Below are 26,172 nucleotides of genomic sequence, written 5' to 3' on the forward strand. Positions count from 1 at the left end.
TTTCCTTCTGTTGTGTTACCCTGAGAAGCAAAAACTGGCCAACTGGAGCCACAAACCCAACTCTATATGGTAGGGCGATGTTTAGTGTATGGTGGGTCTGTTTTGGGGTGAGTTAAATGAGGGAGTTTTCTGTTGGAAACAGCAAAAGTAGCTCAGCCTAAAATCATTTCTTTGGCAGCAGCAGGCTTTGGATAGACAGTATGATGAGATGTCACTGTGTGATTAATTATTCAGCTGTGGTGACATAGGTGATAAAATCACTTTAAAACAGCACCCAAGTTGGCTAGAGATGCCTGGAAGTTCCTACTCATATTTCTTTTCATTAACTTATATAGTCTGGAAGGTCAACTTTGGCCATACAAATACCTGTGCTGAACTATAGGCAAGCCCAAGAGGAGCTCATTTAGGAAACAGAGTTGCATCCAATTGATCTCATTCCCATTGGTCAGTGTCAATTTAGTCTTCTATTGAAGGTGTTGAGAAACACGATGGGAAGTCATTAACTCTACTTTGTATAGGCAAAGCTATTCGTGCCCATTATGGTGTTACTTGTTCCACAACTGTACCTTTGGCGTGTGCCCCTGGGCATTAATGAAGGTTAGATCTTCAGCCTGGAAGTGTGAGCTTGCCATTTGCTTAGGAGCATCCTGTCCAAGGGAAACAGCTTGGGGAGCCTGCCATGAACTGGCTGGTGAGCTAGAATCACACCATGAATGGAACTGGGGACATTTAACGCAGGCTGAGCCTATTTTCCATGGCAGGCTGAATGCTGTGATGAACCTAGAAAGTAAACAACTACCTGGTAACGGAGCAGAATGTGGGGTCTTCAATACTGTTAGCTTTTAGTTCACTATGATGTTGAAAGTCATTGTGATCCCACAAAAACATCATGAATTGTCACAGTCCCAAACACTATTCAGTGCCTGTCGTGCATCAGGACAAGGAGGCCTCTGACAGGACACCACTGTCTTGCAGTCGTGTGTCCCCAGTGCCCGGCTCCGATGGGTGTTCATAGTTTATTTTGGGGCCCAGGAAATAGCACAGGAAAAGCCCTGAAAAACAGTACCTCCATATAGACAGAAAGACAATTAAAACTGATATGACTCTTAAGAGAAGTGGCAAGAGCAGGCAGGATGGAAGTAATTTATTCAACAAATTGTCCAAATACATAAAATTGCACTGATGTATAGTGTAGCGGTGGGACAGTGGAAAATTTGATAGTTGTTTCCGTTGTGTGAATTACTCAGACAGGATGCCTTTGTGAAGTATGGGGGTTTGTTTAATGTTCTGACAACAATTTAGATCCTGTTATGGTTATTGCAGTGTAATGCTGTAGTAAAAATTGAACATGACACACCAGCAATTTATTATTTGTGTGTTTTTTAACCTTGAGTATCGGATTGTTTGTCCAAGCATATCCTTTGATTTGCTATGAAATTTATTGTTGATAAAAACAATCAGATTTCCATTAGATGCAAAAAATTATTATTATTATTTTTTTTGCCATGAACCGTAGATTTAGGGAAGAAAAATTCAGGCTAGGCTACAGGACTTATGACAGGTAGACTCATGACATTATATGGTAATTCAGCATGAAAGAATAATTGTGACACTCTACTTGGTTGTGGAGTATAATCGTACCGTGAGGTTCAATTCACTGAAAGGCCAAATTATCTTCAACTACATTAGTCTGACAACCTATAATGCTCTTCAGAGGCAATTTGTAGACGTTTCACAGAGTGCCAGCAAAACAGGGCTCCCCATTATGCCACCCATTAACAAATTTGTGTAGAGAAAAAGTAACTTTTCCATTTTCCTGACTGTTTTCAAGCTTTGCAACATAATAAATATCTAATAGTAGTATTTGCATTGCCATTTACTCTCTTAGTTTCAAAATTTATCTGAGGTATGGGAGGAGAAATTTCTCTCTTAAGCTATGTAGCCGAAGAACTATTGATGTTTTCTTTGACCTAAGCAACAGCGTGCTGCAGGGGAGAAGGCGCAACATTCAGAAGCCCCCGCACCTTTGTCTTGCTGGCTTTTCTGATCTTCCTCACTTTGGACTTCAGTTGCCCCATCTGTAAATGGAGAATTATAATACGCTCATCTAAGAATCTCTATGAGAGGGTTCTTCGTATTCTTCTAGCCACTGTAAAAACAAATTGGAGAAGCTCTAGCGTAGGAGAGTGTTGGCTATTTTGTACTGCTGGATTTAGGAGATGGGCCCGCAAGATGGACAAGTGTGACTCTCAGCCCTGTGTGGCTTGGTCACACCTGTCTCTAGATGCCTGTCTCCAGAACAAAAGTCAGGGCTATGTCAAAATGAATTGTTTTACTGTTATCATCTCAAATATAGAGTAAGCACATTGACTTTAAAGAATGAAAAAGCTACTCCTGTGCTGTGAAAATTTAGGGACATAATGTATTTGATGATTGTTTTGGAAGGCCGTTATTCATAAACCATAGCAGATGAGTCCTGAAAACGTTGGTTATCTGTACAGGTATTTCTGCTTGCGAAGAAATGCAAAGCTGTATGGCTAAATGTCCTAAATATTTAATGGGATTTTTATATTTTCACCCAGATTTTTGGAAACTGGGAGAATCCAGTCCCCTTTTCCTCAAAGGCCAGTGCCACTTTTATTGTTGTTCTTTCAAAAGAAAATTACTCCTGTAATCCACCGGTTATTTCCTACAGTAGCTACTACTGGATCAAAATGGTGTCTTCAGAGTGATAAGTTGCCCAGAGAGGCTGGGACAGCAGAAGTGGCCTGAGGGGCCAAGCCCCGCCTCTTCTTTGTCTCCTCTAGTCAAGGGGTCTTTTAAAAGGTCTCATGCCTTGGGAGCAAATGGGTCTGGGGATAAATCAATCTATCTCTGGTAATTGATTTATAATTTATGACTTTATGAATTGTCAAACTTCCTACACCATTTTTGAGTAGGTTGTGTAAATCACTCTGTGTCACACAGTGAGGTGAGTCCCAATGTCAGAGACTGACCCTTCATTATGACAGGCCATTAGGCCTCACACCTGCTGCTTTCAGGGGAGGTAATGGCTTTTCTTAACGATAGATTTGGATTTAGCCCTCCCTGTTAGGAACTGAGATGCAATATTCTTTTGGCTGTTCCTGTGTAACGTAGTCTAAATTCAAGCCATAGCAAAAATAAATAGAACATTAATCTTAATAATCATTTCCAAGGACTGTATCTGGCCTGCTTGTTTGACTGGGTGAGAGGGTTTTTGCTTGATTATTAAAGCCTTTTTATTTTAGCAAAACTTAGGTAACATTTCTAGAACCTTGAGTAGAGATGTTGGATCAGTGGTCATAATTTGAAAAAGAATGTGTGCGTATGCATCTCCTTCCCTATGGCTAGGGGCCCTGTCCCCTGGGGAGTGGGATTTCCAAATGTGTGTCTCGTATCGCCAAGGGGACCATGAAGAGAGTGTAAGCAGTTTAGTGCGATCAGTCAACACTACTGGAAAAATGTACCTAAAGTTTACATGCTTCGGGGGGTGGTTAATCACCTCTTCCCTGTTATAAAGGATGGGCTGTGTGTAAAAGGCATGGATGAAAACAGGAAGGGTGCTGTTAACTGGGGAGACACATTAAGCATGGAATACTGTTACAGTGGGGAAAATTCATAGGGAGAAGAAAGCAAGTTGCAGTTGGGGTTGGTGGTGAGAGGGGGTAATAGATTGTTTTGCAGATCTGGAGTCCCAATGGTATAGTTAAGGACAAGCCAGAGCATTCATGTTTACGCATAATGCTCTCCCATGTAATTTCGGCTGAACTGTTGCTGACTTACTTAGCATCCGTAGGTGAGCCACCTGCAGAAAGGGCATGCAGGTAGATTATTGTTGACTTTATAGTTAAAGAACCTAGCTAATCAGTGTGCCTGCTGGGCCATAACTTGCTGTGCCTGAGTGGTTTTTACACCAGGTCTTACGATTTCTTACTGGCAAAAGGGAAAAACACTCATTTCTCATGGCCATGGCCCCTACTGGGAGGGAAGCTCTCATCTCATGTGGAGGGAAAATACAGTGGATAAAACTCAGATACAGAGATTTCTGGAGTGTGTGAAATATGACCAATATATCTAGTTCGCCTTCCTTTGGAGAACTGTGTGGTTTCACAGAATGCAAGCCCTCGTAGCCTAATGAGATAAGCTGGCCATGGCTAGGAAGTCTACAGCTTGCTATGTTCTAGGATTTTTGAGACATAATCGCTGCCCACATCCAACAAGTTGGAGAACCAGTTATGGGTACAATAATACACTCATGATTCTTCTTCCTTTAGAGGGTGAGTTACTTTCAGATGTGCAGGAAATTTTCCTTCTGCTGTTTTTCTCAGTGTCTGATTATGAAAGGTTCTACCCCATATAGAGGCCAGCACATGGTGCCTATTAAGTACTACCTTACAAATTGCTTTCACCTTTGACGTTCCCAGTAAAGGTCACTGGTTAATTTTGCATTGTGTACTGCCTGCTTCACTAGCTTTTGCTAGCTAGCTTTCCTCCCCTGAATAATTCTGTGAACAATGTCCCCGGCATTCAGGTTCTAGCTTGCTTCTCCGGTATTTATCTTTGCCATCCTTCACCTGATTTTTCTCCTCTGCGGTGTCGCTGTGTGCTTGTTTCTGTAGGATGGAATCTCTATCCGTTAAAAAGCATAGGAGATATGAAAGGTCAGCATGACAAATCTGTCCTCTGAGCGTGTGTATGTGTGTTTCGGTAGCTGAACTCAGCTGACCAGGGAAGGCAAATAGGGAATGTGAAGAGGGCTGCCTCAACAGCCTTTAAGTTGGAAACAACATATCTATTGCATGGAATATGAGTGTTAGGGCATCACATTAGAAATTCACAAGAGTGATATTCTTGTCTTCATTTGGAAAGGTCACAGGCTTTATTTGCAGTAAGACATGCAAATGCTTATCGCTCGCTTTTCTCTTTTTAAATGTGTATTACATACCTACGCCGTGTGTATTTTATGGATGCTTGTTTTAACCGGTAAGCATGTTCTTTAACGTGGCAATGCAAAAAAATATCTTCCGATACGATATTAGCGAGTTATTTTACATGACAAAGAAGATGATAATCTGTGGGTATTTCTGTTTCCCTCAGTTAATTCCTTTTCTATTTATATTTTGTGGAGCTGAAAAAGGACATTTCTAGTGATGGTTTGAAGCTTTCTAATTTAATTTTATTGTTGTATACCTGTCTCCACTAAAAATGCTAATGTTGGTAAGAAGCTATGTCTTACCTTTTAGTTTGCATCATAGATGGCTTTGTTTCCTGGAGTTATCCAATTTTGGGGAATCATTTGATACAAATTTGCATTCTGGCCATCTTTGATTTTTTTTTTCCCCTTAACAAAGGGAAAGAAGGAATGAGAACATATTTTTTTTGAGTGGCTACATTAAGCCAGGCACTGAATTATTCATTATTTCATTTAGTTTTTATAATAACCCTCTGGGGGATACTATGATCCCAATTTCACAGATGAGGAAACTGAGGTTTACAGAGGTTCCAAAATTTGCCAGAAGACACACAGCCAGCAATCAGTGAAATGGGAATAGAAATGTGGGTTCGACTCCAAAGCCTGTGCTTTTTTCCATGACACCAAACTGCATAATCTTCCTCCTAAACACACAGCATCTCTAGCTACAGCAGAAAAGAGACCCCCAAATAACGATTACCCAGACCAACAGTGAGGAGTGCATTATATTGAAAAGCAATAGGGACTGTACATAAAATCTTATGAAATATGTCATTAAAAAATAATGTTGTCCTTGAACATTCATCATCATGTGCTTAGTTCTGTGCTTGATATATGGCTGTGTGTGTGTGTGTGTGTGTGTGTGTGTGTGTGTGTGTGTATGTGTGTATGAAAGGTGCTGATACTGAGGTAGTGGGCACTGGATTCAAGAAGGGCAGAAAAGACACATCTGAAACTTGAATGAATGGTGGAAGTTCATAAATGAAGAAGACTGAATTACTGTGTGGATCAGGATACAGGTACTAGGATAGCTCAGAAGAGAGGGAGCACTGGGGAGCAGGCAATGCGATAAGAACCATGAACTTGATCTGAATCTTAGAAAAGGGTGAGTGTCAGGTGTTATAATATGCAGGTGGATGTGCTGTGCTTCTGGGGCTGGGAGACTTGAAGCTTGTATGGAGAAAGGGACTTAGTGGGATGGTGGCTAATTGAGGTTGATGGATAAGTGGGTCTGTGTGTATGTGAGGCAAGGATGGTGGTCTCCCCCTCCCCATGGTGCAGTAGCCATGCTGAGCCCCGCTCACCATGTCTCAGTCCTGCCCACCCTCTCACCTCTGTGCCTCTGGACATATCACTCCCTCTATCAGCCTCCCGCCATGGCCTTCAGGTTTAAGCTAAAACCTTCTCTGGGAAGGCTTTCCTGATTTCCCCATTAAGTCTCATTCCCCCAGCCCTCTCTCTTGCGACATTGTAAGATTGGTTATGTTTTATAACAACTCATGCAGTTGTCTGCCTCACCAGATAGGAAGCTGCCAGGAAGGGAGAACAGACAGCAGAGACTCAGGCATATAAATAGCAGAATCTTGACTGAATTACCTAATGAATGAGTGAATGTGTTTAAATTTTATTAGAGAAAGCCAGGTAGTCCTATCTATCCAATGAAATTGAAAGGAAGGTTCATTTGCTAGTGCATTGGCACAGTGGGGCCTAGTCCCCAAAGAAGAGAGATTTGTCATTGGATCGCCAGGTTCATGCTTCATTGTCTCTCAGGAGTTCCTGATCTTTCTTTTGGACAATGTGAGCATATTTGGCCATTATATCTAGACCTGGCAAGGGGCATCCTGAGATGGGAACTCTTGGTATAAGCTAGTAGATTCTAGAATTACTCAATCACCCTCAGTAATTCAAATGTGACTGCTGAAACCAAGAGAGTTTTTGTTTCTTGGGGTGGGAAGAGCAGGTAAAGAAATGAAGTCATGAAAATACTAAGGTGGGAGGGAATTTATGTACCTGTGCAGTATTAACTTCAAATCATGATTGAACAAGGACAGGACACTATATGTTGACCCACACCGAATAGTGATAGCTTGATTCCAACGTCTTGTGCATCTGGCTGGGTTTTGTTGTTGTTTAAAGAGACAGAGTCTCACTTAGTCACTCAAGGCTGGAGTTCAGTAGCACCATCATAGCTCACTACAGTCTGGAACTCCAGGGCTAAAGCAATCTTTTCACCTTAGCCTCCCAAGTAGCTGGGACTACATGTGCACACCACCGTGGCTAATTTTTAAATTTTTGTTTGTAGAGAAGGAGTCTCTTCATGTGGCCCAGGCTGGTCTTGAACTCCTGGGCTCAAGGGATCCCCTCACCCCCAACTCCCTCAGCCTCCTAAAGTGTTGGGATTACATATGTGAGCCACCACACCTGGCCTCTGGCTGATTTTAATGCTTTCTAGTGCTATTCTTTTATAACACACCACTAAAAATTCCCTTTCATATTCTGCCTGAAAGCTACTGTGACCATCCTTAGTGATGCCTGGATTTAGTGACATGTATCTTTTTCTTTTTGGGTGGTGTGATATGGAAAAGTTGCTCTGTAGAGCACTGACTTTCTCTTGTTCTCATAGATCTCAATACCTCTCAACACAGATCAATAGATGCACAATGGCCACAACCTCACCATTCACCTCTTCAGTATGGTGACTGACTTACCTGTCCCCACCCCTGATGGTGCACAGACACTGGAGATCCTATTCTGGGTGGGGTGCTCTAGCACTCTGAGGACTTCTAAGGTTAGATTTTCCAGCTTATTGATGAGTACATCATATGAGACCAGACAAACAGGCCTGCTGCAGTCTGGGTGGATTGCATCTATTGCTTTTCTCTTATCACACTACCTGTCATTCCGTCATTGAAGGAAATGAAGTTGGCCTGGCCTGGGTTGCTCGGCATAGAACCTGCTAGTTGTTCCCCACACCCTAGGCTTTTTTTAGGTGATTGCAAATTGATTGTTGAATTATACGCAAGAGCCACAAACTTTCCTATTGCACCTTGAGTTTTTTATGTGGATCTTCAGCCTGGAACCTTTTGTTTTTTTAAAGAAAGAAAATGAATTATTTTCTTTTTTCTATATAAAATTAAATACGTAGGAGACTTGGGAAGGTGAATTTTTTTAAGGCTAAGCCCACCTTTGCTCATACTAATCTATACTTTTTAGCAGTTATTTTTGAGAGAGTGATTTATTTACACTGACAGCTTGTTACTTATGGTAGCTGCTGCCAGCTTCTGAAGTAATCTGATAATGTCAAAATGTGAAGGGAAGCTATAGGCTTTACCTTGACTGACTTGCTATAAATCATGTACATTGCTGGTGTCTATATGAGGATGCTTGGGTTGATCCTGGTGGAAATACAAATCAAATGCAATACATGGTAACCCAATTCAGAGCTAGAGATTTTGGATTAAGCCTATTGGATTCATATTTTTAAGTGAAACAGAGCAGACATATCAGGTTGTATTTTGAAAACTCACAACTGTCTGATATGGTAACTTCAAGGACAATACCTGCCTTTGAAATGGAAATGCAAAGAGGTGAACTCATCATATACCTTTGGTTCCTTTATTCATTCAACATGCATCTCTCTCTTTTTTTTTTTTTTTTAGCACTTCCTGTGTATCATTATGCCAAGAGAAAGGGATGACACTGTTTTAGCTATTTATTTGTAAATGTATTTGTCTGTATAAGCTCCACGAGGGTAGAACTTTGTCTTTCTCATCACTATATGCTCAGTGCTTAAGATAGTGCCTGGCCCACAGTAAATGTTCAATAAATGTTTGTTGAATGAGACTATGAAGCCCAGAGATTATAAATTCAGTGTTGGCAAAACCTTGACGTCATTCCCCTGGAAGAAAAAGTCATTCCCATCTCTGGACTCTTCATAAAGTCTTCTATAGTCTTTTGTATACATTTCTCGTAAGGCATGTTTCATATTGCAAAGTAATTGCTGATTGACACATTGGATTCTTCAACTATAGCATAAGCTCTGATACAACAGAAATGATGTCTGGCTAATCTTGGACTTCTCAGGACCTGGCACACAGGTGGCCCTGAATAATTGTTTATGGTCATAGAATAACAGAATTCTTATAAAATCAACCATCTATAGCTTTGTCTTTATACATGTACATAATGACATTGAAAAAATCTGAAGTATATGCATAAAATCCTAACAGGGCTCATTTTGCCAAGTGCCATAGAAGACGCTTTTATATTATTCCTTTGGATTATCTACATTTTCTAATTTCTTTTTTATAGTGACTAAGCATTTGCTAAATGAAATAGTAGTAGAGGGAGAATCATTTAAGTTTTTTCCCCTAACACTTCTACATTACCTATGAAAAGATGAATTTGTGAGATTTGTGTGTGTGTGTGTAATAAATTTTTATCAGTTGGTTCAACCAAATGCATCAGGGGAATTTGCTGAATAATGGAATCCTTTAGTAGATGGAGCACCGACTCTCAAATGTGGCTTTGGTATAAATCTGGATACCTAACGTCTGGGTGTGCTTACATGGAGGCATGCCTGTGTTTGGAAAGGAAGCATCAATTTATGTGGAAGACTAAACCATGGGCAGGAATCCCAGGGCAAGGTTCATGCTCTTCTCTAACATTTGCAGATTCCTGGGCAAGAGTACAAATGGAAGCCTCTATACCATATGTCTGAGTGTTTATAAACCAAACTAACAAATGCTAAATAAAATATGCTCTGTTCTTTTACCATGGCAGATATACTTTTGTTAACGAATTGGAATTCAATTGCAATTTAGAATTCCCTACTTCCTTGGGGAGCTGGAATGTGGCAGCATGGTGAGAGCCTGCCCTGGTCTCTTGACCATCCCCCTTCTCTGTGCAGCCCTGGCCCTCTCTTGTATGCTGAGTAGCTTCATTGCACATGTGTCTGGATGGGTCGCAACACAGCCTGCATGTCCAGACTGCCTATTTGTCCACAGCTCATCACGGACAGCCATATCAGGACTAGAATTGTACATATTAGTTGTACATATTAGTTTTGTAGGATGGCTTACTTTTGATAGAGTTCTGGATACCCACAGCGGAACTTGGAAGGTGGAAGACACACTGTGGCATGCTCCTGGGCCCCCAGGGCTTCTTAATTCATGAGGAGGAGCACATTGGAAAAAGCTGAGCTGAAAAAGGTTGAGGAGGGTTCAGGGAAGCAGTCTCCTTGTTCAGGCTTGAGAGTGTATTGCTGGCGATACAGAAACATACTGGGAAGCTAAAGCTTCATGGCTCCCAATTTAAGGACAAGCCCTATGTTTCTTGAATTATAAGCCCCCAAATCACCTTAGATTTAGACCAGTCTCTTCATAGTAATTTAGTGATCTCAAATTTCAGTGTAAGAATGTCTCAGTGGTGGATGAAAATGAATCAGTGGGCTGTGTTATGATGAACTGCTTGTGTCCCATGTGTTAGTATGACAGCATGCCCAGGCCTCTGCCAAATTTCCAGCTTCAAAGAGAACATGCGTGGAAGGCACTTAGCACAATGGTGAGCTCTGCATCATTGGTGCCTCCCATTATTGTGATTGCCATTATTCTGAATTGATTTCTCTGTCTTACCATCCAAGAAAGGCCAACCTAACCAAGTTAGGTTGGGTGAGAATGGGGAAGAGGTTTGTATGGTTCATGTTTACCACTGTCACATTTGTCATGCTTATCTGTCTGCAGAAGGTAAGCTGTTCCCATCCTATAAACATGCCATTTATCTCCTTGCCCTAAGTTCATGAGCAAACTCTCTGGCCTTTCTTTATGAGTGCCACAGATTGACTTTCTCTTCCCATACAGAGCAAACAGAAATGGGTGGGACTTTTTATTGAGACAATAATGTGGCCTGTGATGGAAGCAGAATGAAGGGTCATATGTTCGTTTCTTACCTTGAAGTTTGCTTCTTCTTGCTCTGCCATTGCTGGAAGGGAAAGGAAGGGGATGGGAACCCTCTCCTTGGGAGTTAGCAGAGAGGAGGGAAGCAGTTTCCCCTCATGAGACAGACATGTCTTTTACGGTCTTGTATCTTTAAGTAGGATTGGGGTGGGTAGGGGGATAAAGATGCCAAAGATAATGACAGTTCTCTGTATACCATTGGATTTGTCTTTCTAAAGTGGAGGATGAATCAGGAGCCCTAAAGGAGGTGCAGAAAAGGACTTTTATTGGTAGTAGCCTACTTGGAAACAGAGAAATTTTCTTTGAGAAGGAGGCTTCTCAAGCCCTTTCCCTTCAAGGTTCTTACCTTTGCTTGGGGCTCACCTAGCTGTTTCTGCTGCCTGGGAGACAGAAGAGAGATGGTCTTTGGACTTGTGTGTTAGTTGAGGAACCCAAGATCGATAGGCTCTTTCTTCTGTTGCCATCTGACTGCCCAAGGGCTGGAGTGTTCTGTGGTCTTCTAACTCTCCTGCTTGCTTGAAGTGTTATGTTTGGTTTGCTATGATAATATAAACTTGGATACATAAGAAAAAATGTAACAATAATAGAGCTGAGTCAAAAGAGAGAAAATATCCAGTGATTATTGAGAGAGAGAATGAAATTATACACATGGGCATAGAGAAAGCAACCACCAGGGCCACCATGGTGGGATGAAGCAAAGTTGTCAGCCCCTGACATCCCCTGCCATCTTTAGTCTTTGGGGAGGAGTGAAAAGCCACAATGCGGGTATTCAGGAGAATTGGACTCTAGTCTGGAAGTATCACTTCCTCTCTAGGTCCCAGTGTCCTTACTGGATAGACTAGACCTTTCATTTCCTTTAAGCTCAAAGAATTTGTTATTCTTAATTATATCAATATATAAGGAATTATTCGGGATTTTGAAAATAAATACATGTGTTACCATGGATTCATGCATGTGTTCATTTACTCCGTGAATGTTTATTGAGTACCTGCTCTTTTCTAGGCACAATGCTAGCTGCAGAGGACAGGGCAGACCTGGATTCCCCTCTGTGGCACCTGCCATCCTGCAGGGAGTCCTGTCCACTCAGTATATGCTAACAAGCCCAGCAGGCTGTGCTGTCAGAAAATAGGATGGAGAGAGTGCTCAGAATTGGGAGAAAAATATATTGAAGAGTTTTGAGACATGTATCAAGCATTTTCGTTTTCAGTTCTTTGCTCAGATTCCGCATTCTTATGGAGGCCTACCCTGGTCGCTTGATTTAACACTGCAGGGCGTCCTTCTGTGATGCTCCTGATCCTCTCATGCTGCTCTGCGTTTTCTCCTTCCCATGCCACTACCCCTTACCACCATTGCCTTTCAGCATTCACTCTAATTTACTTATTCAGGAGGGTGATTGTAGGTTGTCTGCCTACCTCACACTGAAATACATGCCCACAAGAGTAGGGATCGTTGTCCTCCGTGTTTACCAGTGTATCCCAAGTACCTGCAACAGTAGTAGGCACTCAATAAACATTTATTGAGTGGATTAATAAGTGACCCGTATGACTGAAGAGTGCAGTAGGGTATTATAATGACGCTGGAAAAACTTAGTATATTATTCAGAAAGTCAGTCCTGAGAAATTAATGGCATTAATCTACCAATGTTATGAAAGTCTTTTGTTTTGGGAGATGTTGATGTATTATGGCAAAATGAAAAGTGTTTTTGTTGGTGAAGCATGGCAGACCACAGCATAATCCAGCCGCTAGCTTTGCTCAGGGAAGGTCCTTACATGTTTACTTGGTTAGGTTGAGTGGAGTCGTCAGAAATTCTTTTTATTTTTGCTCCCATGAAAAACAAACAAACAATCAGCAACAAAAACACCACATTCAGCCTAAACTCCTGGATTAGTACTGAGGAATATTCTCGGTGGGAACTGCTGTGTTGTGCTGTGCACTGCCTTCTACCTAGCCACACTAGAGGCACCTTGCTTCTGTGTTCTGTGGTGATTTGAGGCTATGGATTCTGTTTTCCGTGGACAAAACTTCTCTTCACTAGCCCAGAGTACACGTGTCAGATTGTTGAAACAAGGTGTTCCTACTTAAGCCTTCGGTTTGTGTGACACTGTTACAGTCATCACCAGTCAGCAGACAACGGAAGCCGCTATCAGCTACCCTCTCAGCAAGATATTTACAAGTCCATTCGAGTTACCTCGGAAGCAGCGTATCCTAACTCATTTTACCTACAGATCATGTGTGAGACACAGAGAGCCAGACATACACCATTACTTATAATTTTTTTAAATATCCGTCCACCATAAGATGCCCACACTTTAATTATGAACTTTTTTTTGAGGTGGGGGTGGGAGCTGGGCAAAAGGGTATGACAGTGGGAGGAGGATGGGGCCAGAAGAAATTCTGAAGGACGGGCTACATCCGCTTCTTTCCCAAACTCTCCTCATTTAGTAAATGAAGGCTCATGAAAGCAGAACATTTGGCGCTTTGCACCAATATTATGGTGTAAAATTATAGTTAGGAATATTGTGTAAAAACTGTAATAGTTTGCAGTTATAGCTATGGTGAGAACAGCAGGCAAGACTATAAGCTTTAATTTATGTTGTGCTTTGGACATTTTTCAGAAACTATTTACCCATTACCTCTTAGGTCAGTGGCCTAATAATGCAACAAAGCACTTTTTGAAATTGCAGATAATTTTCAGTGCTCAGATCTCTGTGTAGTATTGATGGGGAGGGTGGTTGATTAGGACCTTGGGAATTGTGCTTGATGGGAACAATCTGGAAGGAGTGAAAAATTATTAAACACACACAGCGGGAGATGGAGGATTTACCATTGTCGTGCGGTGCTATTAATTCTCATTGCTCGGTGCAGAGGCTTGATTGCATACTGTGAATACTGTTTATTGGAGAATGGGTACAATTTTGCTGCAGTTGTTGTAATGTAATACTAAATGCTAATTAGGCTTCTAACAATAATTAGAACCTCTTGCCAGACTTAGAAATAGAAACACTCAATTGAATTTACAGAAACAAAGACCTTTAAGCTATGCCAGCAGCAGCGTCGGCTTCAAGAAGTTTTTTACATTTTAGTTACAGAATTGCCAGCACATCTATATATATATATGTATTTTTATGGTGTGCATAATGAGTTCATTTATGTTCTTGATAGGATTATTTTCCAAACAAGATAAAGCAAACCTCCCCCCTCTAATATCAGATTAAGAAAAACTACAAACAGGTATAAAGCAAATGTACCTTTGTTGCCATGCAGATGCCAACTGCCAGCTCTCTAGCTATTGAGTAGGGTGGGGAAGGCAGGGCTGCGATGGGGAACGTGGCTGATTTGAAGGTTAGGGCCATTCTGAATGCTTCAGGTTTTCCTCTAACCCCATGTTGTCTCCCTTCCTTTGTACACACACACACACATGCCTCAAATACCACCTGATTGCCAGTGTTGATGCCTTGGATCAGCTCCCTAAATTGCTTTCTTAAAGCTCTGTCACCAGTCAGAAGCAAACCAAACCCACAGAGTCCTCAGGGGATAAACTCTTCTCTGGTGCTTTGCTTTGTCAACCCTTTCTAATCAACCAGGATGGCAAAACTCTCTCAGCAAAGTAAGGAGTGCATCACATGTGCTCAGCAATGAGAAATGATTAGCTGAAATTTTCCCTGGCATTCCCTGAGCCTTGTGGTTTCACCCCATTACTGTGGCAGGAGCTTTGGGCCATCCCAGGAATGTGGCCGTGGGTATCTGCAGGAGTCTGGGAGGGCCTGGGCATGTTTCCTGGCGTGGGGGCAGGTTGCAGCACCCTGATCTGGGTTTGTTTGGTAGCAGTTGAGCAATGCCTTTGTTGTTGGGGTATCAGTGCTGTAGTTAATTTCCTCATCCTGTTTTGTTTTTAGAACCAGAGATACAAAGACTTAAGCAAACCTCATTGACTCTCCCTTCACAAATATACCACATGAAACAATTGAGCATGCCTCCCCCTTTTAATCTTCACTCAGGCTAAGTTGGCTAGCTGTTCTTCAGTGTTAATAATTAGCTGCTTGACATGATGTATCCTGTTGCCCCTTAGTCTCGAGCCATCATGGTAACAGAAATATAATCCTGAAGCGCTGTTCTGGAACAGTCTTAAGAGAACCTATAGTCCTCACCGTGGTGCCAAATTTCTGGGTGAAGTGAGTTTTTACAGGTTTCACTGGTTACTGAGAAACAGGTTTTATGATGGAAACACTGGAAGCACAGTTTTGCTCCAGCCTCCGGGGTGAGGCATGGCGAACTCTAAGGAGAGAAGCAATTTCCTGATTTCTCTCTGGTTTTGGTTAGAGTGGCCATTTTTACAAGCTATTAAGAAACGACGCTCATAGAAACTTCCACTTTTGTGTCCTTATTAATATTTCATCAGATTCATCAAACGCAGCCCCTTCCCCATCCAAGTGTCCCTGCCTCCTAACCCCCTGGGGTAAAATTCTTTCTTTTTTTTTTTTTCCTTAAAGTAATTTTGAGTTTCTTTCATGTTGGTTTTTGAACTTCTCCCTGTCTCCTCCCCTTACCAAGGTGCTCCCCCTGCTGGTGGGGTCATGATGGGGCTGGCGCTGGCCCCAAATGAGCTACAGCTTCAGGCCATCCAAGCCAGCCTCTCCTTTCAGAGGAATTCCGTCACTTTCTCTCTCTGCCACTCTTTGGTTCGATAGAGGCCTCTCCTTTCCCCGACTCACTATTGGAGTCTACTTGTCCCATGTAAGTTTGGTAATTTGATCAGATTCCTTCTCTGATTCTTAACCGGTAATGGTATAGTCAGATTGTGTAACTGGGAATAGTGATCTCCCAATTTTGCACGAAATCTTAACATTCAGGGCAGAAGACGTCACTGATAAATAATCAATGACCAAAACGCCTTGACTCGGGTGGCTGATTCCTCGGTGCCCAAGAGTGTGGTGTGCGATGCTAAGTTCAGTTTTGGTCCTAATGGGGTTAAGTTGAGTTCCACGACCCGAGGCAAGCGCCCCACGTTTGCCTGTCTTGCAGTTTATATGAAGTATGCCCATGACATTTCTAAGGAGGCACTGTGGGAGCATTTTTGTCTGCGTTTTAGCAAATACGCTTGATTGCCAGAGGTGCTCACGTTGTGGTTTTTCCCTTCCTGAGGAGACGGTTTTTCTCAAGCTGGTCTGCAGAGAGTCTGTGAAGGATGGGGCTGGAGTGAGTCAAACGCTCTCTTTCTATTTTCTGGTTACATTTTTCTCGTTCACAAGTCAGTGGCACCTGCAAATGGAAGACTTGCTGAGGTAGCACCTGGCTGATTAGCAACTTTTCCTCGGTCCCACTCACACACTGACCGTTAAATTACCTCCTATCAGGCCTGGGCTGTGTGGCCGCCGAGACAGGCGGGCGGAGGTCACCTCAATATGGCTGACATGTTCTGTGTTTTCCCACAGCATGTCACATGTAGCCAGCGCGGCGACTTTGACAAAGTACCGCGGGGTGACCTGGTAGTCTCGGGTCAGAGTGAGAGAAATTGGTGTTGTACTAAGATGTATGTTAATACATACATTATTTATATGGGCATTAGCGGAATGCTACTGTTGCCTTAGCACAAACCCAGGCCCAGAGATTGGCCTTGGGGTTTTTGCAAGCTTACTTTATCATGTTTCTCCCCACCCCCCTCCTTGCTCATGAATAATTAAAAACTTAAATTACTTGCCATGTACAAAATTCATATGCTGGGGAAAATAGCTACATGAAAATTAATTTTCTGTTCTGTGAGACTGACGGGAAATCAATTAATCTTGATGTATTATTTTATGCAGAACAGGGTACAAGAACCTGCGAAGAGAATGGCTACAGCTGTTCTTGTTGGTCGGGCCATATATTATCGTTGGCGGGTTTGACAGCTTCTGAAGGAAATGGCTGAGGGGTATCAGGCAGGTGAATCAACTGTAAAAATTTATTGGAGGATACAAACTGTTTCCAGGGGACTGATATAAAACTCACACTTGAGAACTGAAGTATTGAATGTTTTTGTGACTGAAGCAGCTTGTTGTCAATATTTATAGCTTTTCTCTTTGTTACATGTCCTATTTGTTTGATTAACTAGTCAGATGTTAGTGTCTGTCGGTAATTTATCTGTTGTGCCTTCTGTAGCATTTTTGATACATAAAGATTTACCACAAGATAAATAAGGCAGCGCACACAATGCAATATGCGAAATAAAATGACAGAGCTGTTTACAGCATGTTACAAGTTTTATAACTCATGAGGTAGATCAGTAACTTTTGTTTACTGGTGTCACTGTTCGTTGAAACATGTCTCAATGTATTAAATACCATGGGGGTAAATAAGGCTCTCTTAAATAAGCAGAGATTATAATCAAACATACCTCATGGTAAATCACTTAAGAGGCTCTATAAAAACGTTTATGTACAGCCATACATAATGCATACATTTCTGAAATAAAATAAAATAAATGTGTGCTTTTAGAATAGGCTGTAGTTACATTCCTCTCTCATGCTGTCGACATCGACATCAATTTCCCCTGTAGATGATCGAGGTGCGATCTTCAGACAAATGCTGACGCAGACAGACGGAAGCCTGTGGCTGAGGGGCGGCGGCCTGGCAGGTGATGTCTCTCCAGGGTTGAGGAATGGCTGCTGGGAACACATCACTGGTCATCACTGCAGCATCACTGGTCATCACAGGCTGGTGGGGCTGGGTGGTTGTGGCTCTCAGTCTCAGGCAATTGAGGTTGACTTCTTATGTGCCTTATGTGGTGTGTGGATTTAGGGAGATGCCAGTTAAGTGGATGTAGATAATGCTTTACCCAGGGCCCCTCTGTGACCACCTGCCTCTTCCCCGTCTTCAGGCAACATGGGCTAGGGTCATTGGCTTCCTAAGAAATTGTCATGAGCACTCAGGCCTTCTTATCTCTACATAGAGTGGTGGAAACTGTACCATGTGGCTGGCTGTGCATTCTTCAGATATCAGGAGAACCCTAATGTCTGTTGATCAGCAGCAGACTTGGCAAACAGTGGTGCTTAGTAAATAGAACTTGAGACAGAGGATCTGATTTGTGATTCAATTTCTAATAATTCATAAATGACCTCTAGCATGAATAGCATTCAATTTGGGAGCCATTATGATACTTTGAGAGGCATAGAAACAGTATGTTGCATTGATATTGTACTTTTTACTCTTTTAGAAGCCTGTCATTCACATATATGTATATATGTATATATGCAGATAACATATTAATGAGGACAAGCATATATTAAGGCATGTTTATTAAGTCACAAGAGGAACTTCTCTTACGTGGCAGTTTGAGGGGTGGGGATGGTTGGGGATTGCTCTGTAACAGACTACCACAAGCTTAGCGGCATGAAACAACATTGTTTACTAGCTGTAGGCTGGGAGACCCAGCAAGCCTGCTTGGTACAGCGTATCAGACAGACAGGAAACAGATAGCAAACAGTACAGGTGGGAATCAGGGTGTCATCCCTGGTGTATCTTCTTCTGGAGGCTCTGGGAAGAACCCGCTTCCAAGCTCGGTCATGCTGTCAGCAGAATGCATTTCCTTTGGCTGTAGGACTGAGGTCCCTGTTTCTTTGCTGGCTGTTGGCCAGGGCGCATTCTCAGACCACATGCCCGCCTCCATCTCAAGTGAGGAATGGGGCCTCTCTCTCATGTTGACTCCTCCTTACCTTTCTGAGCTCTCTGACATACCCTTCTGCTACTAGCCAGAGAAAACCTCTGCTTTTAAAAAAGGGCTCACACGATTAGGTTATACTCACCCGGATAAGCTCCATATCTTAAGGCTACCACGATTGGTAACCTTCATCTGCAGAATCCCTTTTGGCATGAAACATACGTAAACATGGAAGTAGGATCAGGGAGCAAGGTTTATGGGGTCATCTTAGAATTTCGTCTACCACAAGGGTATTTGTTGTGATGTTTACGCTGTGGACTTTTTGGAGCACAAAATCCTTAATCCTTATCTTAATCTTTATCTTCTTTTGATGTCCCCCAACCTGGCCTGGGAAGAAGAGGGCCAACTCTGGGTGGGTTCCATCAACAAATACAAGTAGAGTACCTGCTGCACAGCCAACTTTCCTGTTATGGACTCTTTGTTTATGTCCCCCAAATTCCTGTGTTGAGCTCCTAAGCACCAGTGTGATGGTTTTAGGAGGTGGGGCCTTTGGGAGGTGATTAGGTCATGAGGATGGAGCTCATGATGGGATTAGTGCCCTTCTAAGAGGAATCCTTGAGAATGCTATGAGGACCGAATGCGAAGTACATTTCTGTTGTTTGTGAGCCACCAGTTTATGGTGCTTTGTCATAGCAGCCCGGACTGACTAAGGCACTTGCATTATAGGCAGGAAGTAAAAATCTCTGTAAGATGCACATTCCTTGCTCTCTCCATGACAAGGTTTTTCATACACATATCATGAGATTGTCAGCCAGTCAAGGCATCTGAGGACAGGGGCTAAAGTAAGTGGAAATTGAGTGGGAAAGTAAACCCTTGTGAGTTGAAGTGGGCAAAGGAAGGCTTCAAGAGACAAAATGGTCAGCGGGCCTTGAACAAGGCATACAATTCAACAAGATGGAGAAAAAGGGGCAAGGCCACCCAGTTGGCCAAGAGCCTGTGTGCGGAAATAATGGAAAGTCAGGTTGAGCTGTGGTGGTGGATCCTCCCCCAACAGGCATGAATAGGCGTGCTGTAGGGAAGTATGGGAGGTACACTATGAAAAATACATGCATGCTCATGATAAACCACATGGGGAAGCCACATGTTGAAATCATATGAAGTTCCTCCTACTTACAGAAGCCTCTGGAAGGACTCATGTCCTCCATCCCTGCCTATGGCAAGACTTCCCCAAGGGCCCTCTGCTCTTGGGGTACAGGTATGGTGAATCATTCTGAACAGTGTGATAAGTTCTATACTCAGAGTTAAAGCCCAGCCTGCACACTGAGATCACTCAGGGAACTTGTAAAAGGAGTACCCCAGACCAATTCTATCAAATCACTGACGATGGGCACAGGGATTGGGATTGTATGGAAATGTTCTCCAGGTGATTTTAATACCACCTGGCCAAGGTGAGAACCGCTTTACTATATAATTGGTATGTACAGAGCATTATGCGATTAGTGCTATTCATTCTGATTAGGAGGTGACATTTGGAGTGGGGTCTTGAAAATTGAGAAGGCGTTTACCAAGTAGGCAGTGGGCAGTGGGGTATTTCAGGCAAAAGGGGAGAATCATGAACAGAAGCTTAAGGATGGGGAAGATTACAGTCTGTGTGGAGATGAAGGTGCTGCCCATGAGGGAGCGAGGGAGCTGGGAGGTGGTGAGAGGAGGCGGGAAGAATGGGTTGCGGTGAATGTTGACATAAATGCAGTTGTACTTTCTGGAAGAAAAAGAAAACTTTATCATCAAGGCTTTGTCCTGATCCAACCTGACCTTCCCCCCAGCTGATCCGAATTACTGACGTTTGACTCCATGTTCATTTTCTCTGAGATTTGCTTTGATTTCTTTTAGAAGTGGAGCTGCTGTTTATTCTCCCAGCGGCTCTGCGTACATGCTCTGCCCGGGGAGTTGCCTGGGATGAGCTGTGAGTCCTCTGAGAACTGCTTCCCGTTTGGTCTGGTAACTCCTAAGCCTGCCTTTCTTTCCTACAGTCTGCATTTGAGGAAATCTGCGCATTTGAAGTTTGGAGGAGATCAATTTTTCATCCTTTCCTTGGTGGGATAAGGAATATTTCAACCACCTCTGGAGACCAAAGCGCTCTGAGAAGTTTTGAAATAGCTTGGGAAATACACCACATGCTTCACACTTCTTTTTTCTCCACTCTCTTTCGTTGTTCCACTTAATTAAAATATTGCAATGCAAGAAGGAGAGAGACAAATGTTTAGAGAAGGGAAAGGAAATGGGTTCAGGTTTAAATTGACTCTGAGCAAGCAGGGCAATGGTAGTTTGAAAGAATTTTGAGCATGTAGGAAGGTAAACGCAAAAGGTTCTTCCTGCCTGAGAAGTGATTAAAATACCTGTGAGCTCCAGCACTATTGCCGTTAATGAAAACCGTGGCCGGCATACCCCACCCCCAAGCGCTGCCCCCAACCCAAAGAAAAAATTGGAACATTTTGGGTCCAAGTTTCACAGATGTTAAACATTTTGTGATAGATATTACTTAGGGGGTTTCCTGAGCTGCATTAAAGTTGAACCACTAGGGTGTTGAAACAGTTGGGCCCCATAATAAAATATACATGAAAAGGAATTGTGAAACATTGGCTGTTATGTGTTGGTGACAATTAGGTTACTGTTTTAAAAAATACATGTCCTGGACACATCTATGGGAGCTTTTAGAGAATTTTGAGTAAGAGTAGAGTAAAGGCGGTTGGTAATTTCTCTGGTTGCCTCTGGCAGGTGGACATAATTTAACAATACCCGTCAGATATGACAAATTGTTTTTGAGTTACATTAGGGCCTTAATAAGATCACATCTGTTCATATATCCTCCTTAACCACAGAGCCTGATTTAGAGAGGTTTCATACTGGTATGATATTGTTGTTTAAATATTTAGAGGGGTCTAGACATGTATCATAAAAGAATAGACTCCTGTGTATAAAAACACAGTTCTTTTATTCTCGGTGTTTTTGCTTTCATGGACCTTGTGTCATTCTCTCTACTTGAGTGAACCACATGTTGCTTCTGAAAGCCAAAAAACATATTTCATTCCTCATCAGAATTAGTGTTTTAGAGCTGGAAGAGGCCTTGGAGACTGACTTATCCAGCTCCCCTCCTCTTTAGGGTAGAAATCTGAGATGCAGACAGAAGGAGAGGACTTGTTTAGGGTTTCTCACCCCATTAGTGGCAGAGCCAGAACCAGGACTTAGATCTGCCATTTTGTAGTTCGGTGATCTTTCTATTATGCTAGACATCCACCCGGGGCCTGAAAATGTGGCCACTGAGGCACTTTGATGTGTCATTGTCCCTAGAGGCTGTAGTCCTTTCCAGGGGACATTCCTAGCCATTGGGAAGACCAGGCTCTTGGTATGTATTCAGACCTAGAGCCCAGAATCTCCATATTCCTAAAATACCTCCCTTCCTGAAGCCCTTGCTGTGATAGTGTATCTTCTGTCACCTCCTTGCTGACATGGACTGGCACAGGCAGGTCTCTCTCCCGTCTCTGACCACACCGTGCACGTCCTCACCTCTGCTCACACTGTTCCCTTCTCCTGGAATGTGTCCTCCTTGCTATGTCCTTTCCTTTCATGTTCAGCACCAGCTCCATTTTACCATGACGTCTCCCAAGTCCACAGAGATATGTTAGGTCGAATCATATGAAAATATTGTTTTACAGGTGACAAAGGTCAAATGCTGGCAATTTTGTAAGATGCAGTCTAACTGTAGACGTTTCAGTACCCCTGTGTCACTCATTGACATCTTCTTTTATTCATCTCTCTCTCTCTGTATAAAATGTAAATTGGGGTGAAATTCACATCATATACACAAAAAATCAGGGTGAAATTCACATAATGTAATTTGAATCTTTTAATTTATTATTAATTATAGTCCTCATGCTGTACTTTAGACCTCTAGACTTAGTCATACTATATAACAGCTACTTTGTGCCCTGTGACGTATATCTTCCCATTTCTTTTAAAAATAAGCTTAAAAAACACTACACTTTGGAATAATTTTAGATTTACACAAAAGTTGCAAAGGTAGTACAGAGCATTCCTATAAGACCCCAACCTAACTTCAGTTTCTCCCAGTGTTACCATTTCCTATCACTCTGGCACCATTTGTCAAATTAAAAAAAAATCAGAACAATATTATTAACCAAAACACCAGACTTTATTTGGATTCCACTGTTTTTCCATTTCTGTCCTTTTTCTGTTCCAGCATCTAATCCAGGGGCCAGAACACCACACTGCCTTTAGTTGTCATGTCTCGTTAGTTTCCACTGGTCTGTGACAATTCAGCTTTTCTTTGTTTTTCATGATGACCTTGGCAGTCCAAATACCGGCCAGGTATTTTGTAGAATGTGCCTCAACATGGGTTCCTGTGATGTGTTATCTCATGATTAGTTTGGAGTTATGGGTTTTGGGAAAAGTACCGCATAGGTATCACATTATCTCAAGGGGTACATGATATTAGCGTGGCTTCTCACTAGAAATGTTAACCTCAGCTACTTGGTTAAGGTATTTGTTTGGGAGGTTTCTGCACTGTAAAGTTACTGTGTTCAGCTTTTTTTCCTGTTAGCATCTCACCACCAGCTAGATGAACATTTCTTCTGTTGGGAGCAGGAGAAGGTTTAGTACTTTCTGCGTCTCCCATCATACCTAATGCGATGCCATGTTTTATGTAGTGTAAATGCTCCACAAACATTAGTTAAGAGGTTATTGCATAAATACTTTAATTTCAGACTGACAGAGCTGTTTGGTTTAAACAACTGAAGCAATAAAATTCTAACTCACTGAACTCTCCCTGCAACTAGTTTGGTGGTCTTGGTTCACTGTACTTCAGGGGTAAATCATAAAACTACTTAAAATTGTTTGAGTTCAAACTACCATGAAGAAAGGATTATCTGCTGTCTTTGCTAAGATCAGAACTTCTAGTCAGGACTCAGGAAAATCTGAGTGTGAATTAGAGAGACACACACTTTTGTAGTTTCTGCTAACTTGTATCACGGGTGTCTCTATTTGCAGAGACTCTTAACAAATATTTATCAGAGGGTTTGATGTTTCTAGAGCTGAGGTATTGTTTAATGAATTCCTAACGGCCCCAAAGAATTACCACTGTGAATACATTTTATTTCATCACCATAAAAATCATTTTTCAAATACTTATCTGTGCAGGTGTTTCACAGTGCCTGGATAGAGAGTGCTATTCTTTTTGGGGAGCTGATATTTTGACATGGCCCTTATGGAAGACAGAAACAATTAGAACACATCCTAAAGGAAAAGAGGGAAGAAAAAAGAATTTTTAGTATATTAGAGCTGAAAACTAAATGCTTTAGAAGTGAGAGGAGGAGGAAGAGGGAGTTTTTCTTTTATACATTGCCTTAAACATAGATATTAGGGATATATTTTGTAGGGTTGATTCCTTTCTGACTCCTTTCTACTGTGATTGAAAAGTTGATATCCTGTTATGATGATCTGAAGGTATCTATGGGAATTAGAGTAGCCTAATTTATTATTTCATTTAAAGAGGTTTCTTTTTTATTGATTTTTTTTAACATGGGGAAAAACAACTTTTCAATAGTATAAATTAGTTCATGTTAGTTTTTCAGTCTGAGAGTCTCATGATAGCTATACTTGCTTCATGCTTTATTATGTAATTTAATTTTTCATATCTTTCTTTTATTAGCTGTAAAGTAAGTTTAGAAAAAATAATTAGATTACTAGGTTAAGCCACAGTTAAGATAAAAATGACAGTTCAATAAAAAAAATTGAATATAATTCATATCTTCTAAAATAAAATACAGCTGCTAAGAGATTTAATTATGGTATTATTGAAATAAATTTTGCCTCTGCATTGAAAACACCAAGAAAGAAACTCTGAGAAAAGCACATGGTTAATAGGAAAAAAATAATGTGATACATAAAATTATAATTCATGAAATATGATAGGGACCATATTGACAGGAAGAAGAAATAACACAATTGAGTAGCTGCCCCAAAGCGATAACACTGGGATTACTTAAGTTATTGTGAAGGTGAGACCACTAGCTTTGGTCTAACTTTTTGTGTGGTAAATTGTGAGTTTTCACCATTTGGATGATCTTGGAATGCTGTATCCTTTCATTAAAATGATCTGTAAATGATCAGATATTTTAGGGTCATAGGGTCCTAAAATATGGTATGTAAAGAAAGCTTCAGAATCTATTCCTTCATTTTATTTAAGAAGAAAGTGAAGTCCCAAAAAGTCAAGTAGCTTTCCCAGGCTGAGAATGTAGATGGCAGGTCTCAGGGTCCCAATCGAGTGTCCACTCTTCTATACCGAATTGCAATTAGGATTGATTTTTAAAAATTAAATCAATTTTTTTTAGCAAAGTAAAACATGAATACCATTTAGAAAATCAAATAGTATTTTTATGCTTAAGGCTTATAATAAATAAAAAACTAGCAGTGCCATGTCCCACCCTCCTCTAGACTAAATCCTTTCTGCTCAGATAACCGTGTTCAAATTTTTGAGCTATCATTTGCTATTTGTCTTCATACTGAATGAAATATTTAAGTACGAGGCTTTTATTGTTGTTTAGTGATTTTTTTTTTTTTTTTGAGATGGAGTTTTGCTCTTGTTGCCCAGGATGGAGTGCAGTGGCACAATCTCAGCTCATTGCAACCTCTGCCTCCTGGATTCAAGTGATTCTCTGGCCTCAGCCTCCCGAGTACTTGGGATTACAGGTGCCTACCACCATGCCTGGCTAATTTTTGTATTTTTAGTGGAGACAGGCCATGTTGGTCAGGCTGGTCTTGAACTCCTGTCCTCAGGTGATCCACCCACCTCGGCCTCCCAAAGTGCTGGGATTACAGGTGTGAGCCACCATGCCTGGCCTGTTTAGTGATCTAAGAAAAAATATTTAGATGTCTATCAAACTCATTTTTACTTATATTTCCTCTGTGTAACTAAACTCATTATGAATTCTTTTGCCTCGTAATTACACTTGGAATCCTGTTATATAAATTTCTATGTATTAAAAACTTGGAGTCCAATGATATAAATTTTTATGTATTTTAAAAAAAACCATTTAGGGTGAGGCCCTATGCTTCTCATCTCTACAGTGTGGGAGATGCTGACCATCGCCTAGTCAAGATGACACTGCATTTTGCTTGGTCATGATTACAGTTCCTTTAAGTCACTGTTTTTCAGGCTGGGAGATGCACCCCATTAGTGAGTTGTAAAATCAATTTAGTGGGTTGTAACTAATGTTATAAAAAATAGGACGGAATGGAAAATATCAGAGTTCAATAAAATAATGTTCAATATAAGACTCCTCTCTTCTAAAATAAAATACAGCCACTGAGAGATCTAATTATGACCCACAATTAGGATAAATACTAGTTTATGCAACTTTTATATCTACTGTATATAATGTGTATATATACACATACATATATACATTTATATAATGTGTATGTATGTATATATATGTACGTTATAATGTGCATATATACATTATGATACATATAAACGTATATATGTATACATTTATAATGTGTATATATAT

At 41.4% G+C, this 26,172-nt stretch overlaps 1 protein-coding gene and 1 long non-coding RNA gene across 6 annotated transcripts in view; both read left to right on the forward strand.

The window, feature by feature from the left end:
• LRMDA (leucine rich melanocyte differentiation associated) overlaps positions 1-26,172 on the forward strand; it is a 1,109,623-nt gene that overhangs the window by 288,126 nt on the left and 795,325 nt on the right. The window lies entirely within an intron of this gene.
• LOC116535307 lies at positions 7,350-20,991 on the forward strand. The gene is made up of 2 exons (XR_004262150.1): positions 7,350-10,248; positions 10,284-20,991. It is a non-coding gene; the product is annotated as an uncharacterized LOC116535307 (long non-coding RNA).

This window comes from Sapajus apella, unplaced genomic scaffold (assembly GCF_009761245.1).
Source record: "Sapajus apella isolate SASKATOON/1434 unplaced genomic scaffold, GSC_monkey_1.0 scaffold94, whole genome shotgun sequence".
In the NCBI taxonomy this organism is placed as follows: domain Eukaryota; kingdom Metazoa; phylum Chordata; class Mammalia; order Primates; family Cebidae; genus Sapajus; species Sapajus apella.